The 6,973-nt window shown below is 46.2% G+C and overlaps 1 protein-coding gene and 1 pseudogene across 1 annotated transcript in view; both read left to right on the forward strand.

Moving 5' to 3' along the window:
* CASP6 (caspase 6) overlaps positions 1-6,973 on the forward strand; it is a 252,125-nt gene that overhangs the window by 66,665 nt on the left and 178,487 nt on the right. The window lies entirely within an intron of this gene.
* Positions 4-837, forward strand: LOC126954406 (keratin, type I cytoskeletal 19-like; annotated as a pseudogene).

Consider the following 6,973-nt stretch of genomic DNA (forward strand, 5'->3'; position numbering starts at 1 on the left):
ATCATGGGCCCCAGGCCCTCCCATGACTATAGCCACTACTACAAGACCTTCGAGGACCTGCGGGACAAGATTCTTGGTGCCGTCAATGAGAACTCCAGGATTGTCCTGCAGATCAACAATGCCTGTCTGGCTACAGATGACTTCCAAACCAAGTATGAGAGGGAGCAGACTCTGCTCATGAGTGTGGAGGCTGACATGATGGCCTGCACAGGGTGCTCATTTAGCTGACCCTGGCCAGGACCGACCTGGAGATGCAGACCGAAGGCCTGAAGGAAGAGCTGGCCTACCTGAAGAGAACCATGAGGTGGAAATTAATGTCCCGAGGGGCCAGATGGGAGGCCAGGTCAGTGTGGAAGTGGATTCGGCTCCGGGCGCTGATGCCACCAAGATCCTGAGTGACATGCAGAGCCAACATGAGGTCAAGGCCGAGCAGAACTGGAAGGATGCTGAACGCTGGTTCACCAGCCAGACTGAGGAACCGAACCAGGAGGTTGTTGGCCACACAAAGCAGCTCCAGATGTACAGGTCTGAGGTCACTGACCTGTGGCACACCCTCCAGGGTCTTGAGATTGAGCTGCAGTGGCAGCTCAGCATGAAAGCCACCTTGGAAGGCCACCAGCGCACTTTGGAGCTCAGCTGGTGCAGATCCAGGTGCCGATCAGCAGTATCGAAGCTCAGCTGGGCGATGTGCTAGCTGACAGTGAGAGGCAGAATCAGGAGTACCAGTGGCTCATGGACATCAAGTCGCGGCTGGAGCAGGAGATCACCACCTACCTCAGCCTGCTTGAGGGCCAGGAAGATCACTACAACAACCTGTCCACCTCCAAGATCCTCTAAGGCGGCAGGCTCCTGGCTTCTGCTTTCCTTTAAAGGGTGTCTCCTGGGTAGGAGGATGAGAAGGAAGGGACACTTACCTCTGGCTGTTCCACGATCTGCCAATAAAATTTTATGACCCAAGGAAAAACAAAATAGAATCATGGACCCGGGGGAATTCTGTGTGGCCCTGCGCCAACTTGGGGAAAAGGGAGGAGAGATGTGGTCAAAATAAGACCATTTCTCTTACCATTTTAATGTGGTTTTTATCCAGTTCTGTGGTCTACACTAGTGTCAGGCCCATTCCCAATTTAGGGGGTTTTTCACAAAAGTTCTTGTCTGTGGACAGTTGTTAGCTGGACATTTTGTTGAAGGGACATGAAATCTGGGACCTCCCATTCAACATCTTGCTGTTGTCACTCTCCCCTCCTTGATCTTTTTGACTAAAAAAGCATCTGTCTGATACAGTGGCTAATGGCTATAATCACAGCCCTTTGAGAGGTCAGGGTGAGGGGATAGGTTTAGGCCAGGAGGTTGAGGCTGCAGTGAGCCATGATCATGCCACTGCACTCCAGCCTGGGCAATACAGTGAGGCCCTATCTCTAGAAAAATAAATAAATAAAATAAAATAAAGCCTCATGGCTCCTTTTGGTCACCTTTACCTTTTTTTCCTCAAAAACAGGTCATCTTTACCTTTTTTAAAATCCTCAGTTCATTTGGGTCTTACTTTATAGAACTTTTATAGTAGATCTGCTACATTTCCCCATTCACCTTTGGTTACTCTCCCTTCTTATATTTTATAAACATGTCATTTGAAATTTGAGATTAATAGACAACCATTTGACTTTCCTGAGCTGTCTCCCATTTTATTTGAATTATTTCTCGGTTTTAAAAAAATCTCTCTTCATTAACCATAATCTTATTTGAGACTCAATTTCATGAGTCAAAACCATTTTTTTCCTTGAATATTTTTAAAGTTTCCCCAAAGCCAGGGTATTTGCCTGACTCTATTCAGGGTTCCCTTTTCTGGCCATAAGAGCTTTGAACGCTCATAATTTTTCATACAGCATATTATTGATAATAGTCTCACAGGTGATATACTCTCACTGGTATACCACAATTTTCACAAAACTCAAATACATTTTTCCTGAAAATAAAACATTGTAATCATTTTTAGTTGCCACATATATTGGCTACATATTAGTTAGGCTTGCCCTCTACAATGTTTCTGGGGATACTGATAAACAAGCTCTTGATTATGTGGCATTCCTTGCTACTTTTGCTAACACCAGTGTTTCTCTCTCACTTAAGAAAATATAGTTGTAAGAACATGAGAACAATGATATCATCGAGATAACCTTGACTACACTCAAATGTATGTATTTTTAGAAGGCAGATCATGTGCAATTTTAGTGCTTTCACCATTAGTAATAAATTACTTGCAACACACCCCATGTGTCAAAACCAAGCTGAGAAATAATCCAGGTGCGTTCTCCTGAAGTTCCTATCCCCCTCCACATCATCAACTAGCTTTTTCACTCCATCAAAATTAAGTCCAGGCTTCGCTTGATTTTCATTATGAGGACAGTGAGTAATTTATCTGATGAGGATGGTCCAAGTAAACTGCCTTGACAAATAACCTGCCTTTGTACAATTAGGCACCTTTCCATATCCACCATTTGGCTCAGTAGTCTGTAACATTATACAGTCATATTATTTCTAATATTGGTAGTATTTTAGTATTCTGTTTCTATGGGCCTTTTAAATTCATGGCAATGAAATTGCATGACATCTATAGCAGAGTAAGGACATAAAATTTTTGTAACCATTTAATTTAAAGTAAGTTGATCTAAAATAAATTCAAGCTAAACACAAAATTGTCTGCAAAAGATTTTTTTTTAATTGAAACAATGAATACTGAATTGAAAACTGTTAGCTCATTAAACAAAGCACTGAGTGATGAAAGCACCAAGGACAACCAGGCCTGAAAGAAAGGAAAGGAGATGGGATGAGAGGAGAGGAAAGAGGAGGGGAGGGGAGGAAAAAAGGAAAGGAATAAAAGGAAAAGAAAGAAAAAGAAAGGAAGGTGGGGAGGGAAAGGAAAGGAAAGAAAATTATATAAGAAGGGGAATTGGAGGAGTTCTGAGAAGGCTATCCATTCATACAGATTATGCCTAAACTAGAATTATTTTTTCTTTTTAATTAAGAATGATTTAGAATGAACAATTTTTCCATTCTACAGCTGCTTGTATTATAATTTCTAGAAAGTGGTACCTTAAAGTCCATCTGTTTCTTACACAAAATCTTGATTTTCTTATTATTTTAAATTTAAAAATTATTAAATTTTCTACTTCAGGACTGCTGAAACAGCTTTAGAAATCTATTCTATACTTCCAAATCTTCCTTGTAATGAGAATATAATCTTTAGCAAGATGGCAGCCACAACTCCCCCCGCTGCATGCTTGTGGCATCAAGAAAGGGAAGCGGTAGGAGGCCCAGAACACTAGCGGGACTTCTACCCATGTCAGGGTAGAGGTAAGAGAATCCAAGAAGGGGGTAGGTGAGACTGTAGACAGGAGTAAGGGAGTCACCAGAACAGGACCTCTACACCCTCTTTGGGCAACCAGGTGAGACGTGCCCGGCCAGCGAGTCCAGATACCCCAATCAGCATTGGGATGTCCTGCAGAAAGCATATTATGAAGGTAAGACAGGAATGAGTGGCATCCTTGGAACCACCTAGTGGGAGTTGAACTGCATCGGCAGAGGGGGTATGACAAGTCCAGCATCCAGTTGAGCAATTAGGGGAGATCATGAGAGCAGGGTTCAGCCGTGGCTAGGGGGTAGTCTCACCATGGATGGGGGGCAGTCTCACCATGGATAGGGGGCAGTCTCACCATGGATATGTGGCAGTCTCACCAATGGCAAAGGAGGGGCAGTTGACAGTAACCAGGGCTTGACTGTGAAGAGTGGACAAGTGGCTGAAGGTTGGTGAAGGGATGGTCAGCAAGCCGGATTTGGCCACTCAGTGGGTGACCAAAATGACCCTGTTGTGGAAATTGTCAGTGACTTCAGTGCTGAGTAATCAGTGAATAGGTCTCAAGAAGCAACATCTCGATGTGCAATGTCGGGCCAGCTGGAGCAGTGAAAGACAGCAGGCACACTGGGGCTTGGAAAATGGCTCTAGGGATATAAAAGGAGTTGAATGGACTTGGCAGTATCAGGCTTGGAGCTGCTTAATTGCAGAGCAGTGACAGGCCAGAATGGAAGAGGAGGACCAGGAGAACTCAGAACTAAGCAGTAATGTCTGCAGACACTATGCACTGGAGGATGTTGTAGATGCAAAAGTGTGATCTTGGAGGTGGTCCAGTGAAGCCAGAATTTCAGGTCTTGTCCATCCCAGATGGCTGCCCAGCACAACTGAGGTTTCCAGGAGGTGCAGGCCATAGAAACTGAGGTGGGGGCGGCCTACTAGGCAAATGCCAGGTAGCAATTAGTCGAGGTGGGTGGGCCAGTCTCCATGGCTATCCTGGGTATTAACGGTGAAGGTATCTTCCAGCAGGTAGAGAAGTCTATGTCTGGTCCAAGAGGGCCTGATGGGGCAGGGGCCCTTGTAATCCTGATACGAGGTACACAGGCAGTGCCTGGGCCCAAAATGTGTCTGTGAGGTGAAGGTAGAGAAGCTTTTGTGCACGAGGTAGCTCCTCATAGACCAGATAGACTCAAGTTGGGGTTAAGGGCTATGAGTGTTGCCTCTGTCCTGTGAAGACGGAAGGTGTATAAACCCACTGGAGCACACCTAAATGTCTCAATAGCTCTCTTCCTTCCTTTGTGGCAGGTACATCATCCACTTTCAGTTCAGCCCTGGTTGTAAGGAGGCTCATGCTGGAGTGTGCTGCTTGCCAGGCCATAAACAGTCAATGCGACAGAGCACAGGAGTAGCTTCTGTCACGCCTGCCTGCTCTGGGCCCAGAGTCCCACCTGACTGTGCTTCCTGGATAAACTTGACAGGATCGTTAAGTAATGAAATCAATCTTCCCATCTTTGGAGATAGCTGCCAGCTGTTGTATTCTTGGCCTGTGAATTGTAGACCCTTCTTGTTCAGTATGCACAGTACAGCCAGGTGGCACCTTTCCTGTTGGGCCTCCGTATCAGGTGTTTGAGTGGGCTTCGAATTTCTGCCTGTGTCAGAGGGCCTACAGTAGTACCCCCTTATCCGACGTTTTGTTTTCCATGTTTTCAGATACCCAATTTCAACCACAGTCCGAAAATTTTTAATGGGAAATCTAAAAATAAACAATTCATAAATTTTAAGTTGATCTTGGAGGTGGTCCAATCAAGCTAGAGTTTCAGGTTTTGTCCGTTTCATATGGCTGCCAAGCGCAAGTAGGGCTCTGAGTGTTTCCAGGAGGTGTGGCTGTGAGTGGCCTGATGAAATCTTTTGCCATCCTGCTCCATCACACCCAGGATGTAAGCCACCCCTTTGTCTGGAGGATCCACACCATGCACTCCCCGCCCATCAGTCACTTAGGAGGCGCCACAGTTATCAGATGGACCGTCGTGGTATCATGGTGCTTGCATTCCAGTAATACTTACTTTACTTGACAGTGGTCCCAAAGCACAAGAATAGTGACTCAGGCAACTTGGATATGCCAAAGAGAAGCCGTCAACTGCTTCCTTTACATGAAAAGGTGAAAGTTCCTGACCTAATAAGATAAAAAAAACCCTCATATGCTGAGGTTTCTAAGATTTAAGGTAAGAATGCATCTTCTATCCATAAGAATTTCCTTAGTCTGTTTTCTGTGGTCATAACAGAATGGACAGGAGTAAGGGAGAGTCACCAGAACAGGACACTGAGTAATTTATAAAGAAGAGAGGTTTACTTTGGCTCACAATTCTGGAGGCCTAGGAGTCAAAGATCTGCCCACTATATCTGACCAGCTTCCAGTGAGGCCTCTGCCATGTCACAGCATGGCAGAGAAGTGGAAAAGGAAGCGGAGTGTGCCAAAGGGAGCCAAGACAAGGAGGAACCTCACTTTGTAACAACCAACTCTGATGGTTACTAACCCAGTCCTGCTAGAGAGAGTGCTTGCTTTGGGATCTGGGATTCGTTCTTCCTCACCCTAGCTGTTTCTGGAGGTGGCAGCTGCTTTCTTAACTGTGGCCAAGAGGTGACTGGCAATGCCTGTGGTGCCACTGGGGGTAATCTGGCACACTCAGGATGATCACGCAGCAGCTCACAGGCCTCCAGGTCAGCCAGGTGCAGAGTGGCAACTCTGAGGTGACGGAGCCCCGTGATTTGGATGTGCTGCGCATGGGCTGCTGCCAGCAGCACCCAGTAGGCATTGTAGGGGTGGTAAAGCCCTGGGGAAGCCGCACTGTCTCACTGGGAGCATGCAGAGGAACAGAGATAGCAGCAACAGGCCTGTTGGTGATTTGGTGGCTTTGCTAACAGCATTAGACCAGGGGTCTGTTGGAGAAGTCTCTTTCCCCGGTTGGCGGGCAACAGATAAGCTTTCTGTGGAGAAGCTGTACTTGAGCCTTCTTGGTCTGTGGGGTCATGATGCCAGGACCTTTGGGGACGGGGAGCTCCTCTCCCATAGCTGAGGCTAGAGACACACCAGTTGGTGGGTGGCTCTTCAAGCCCAGGGTGTCCCCCAGCTTACAGCATTCCTACCACCCTCCTCCTAGGAGCCCACCTTCCTGTGGGACCAGAGTAGTCTTAAAAGTAATTTTGGCAAATTTTGCCTGGTGTCTACCTCCAAAACAGAGGCATGAAGTGAAGGTAGAAGGCAGCAACAGATGTGAAAATAGAACAAAAACTGCCAGACCCACTGTAGAGTGTTCCTCAGATCTCAACCAATCTCTCGATCACAGCCAGGCCCTGGCCACTCTCCCTTGATCCTCCTATAGAAATGGGTGTCGTCACTCATTGACTTACTTAAATTTCATCCTCTTACAAGGAAAGCAGGAGTTGGCTGGTGTCATGGGCCGGATATAGTCAGAGGTCAGATGACCAACTGACTAGGAGGGCTTCTATTTGAGGACAATTCTCAGAGTTTGGGAGATCTTTCCCATTTCTTATACATGTATTCAGTCTGGGTCAATTACCAAGTGTTTCTTTCATAGAGCAGGTTTAATCTAGTAAGGGTAGGCTTTGTTC

Source organism: Macaca thibetana, chromosome 5, assembly GCF_024542745.1.
Source record: "Macaca thibetana thibetana isolate TM-01 chromosome 5, ASM2454274v1, whole genome shotgun sequence".
Classification (NCBI taxonomy): domain Eukaryota; kingdom Metazoa; phylum Chordata; class Mammalia; order Primates; family Cercopithecidae; genus Macaca; species Macaca thibetana.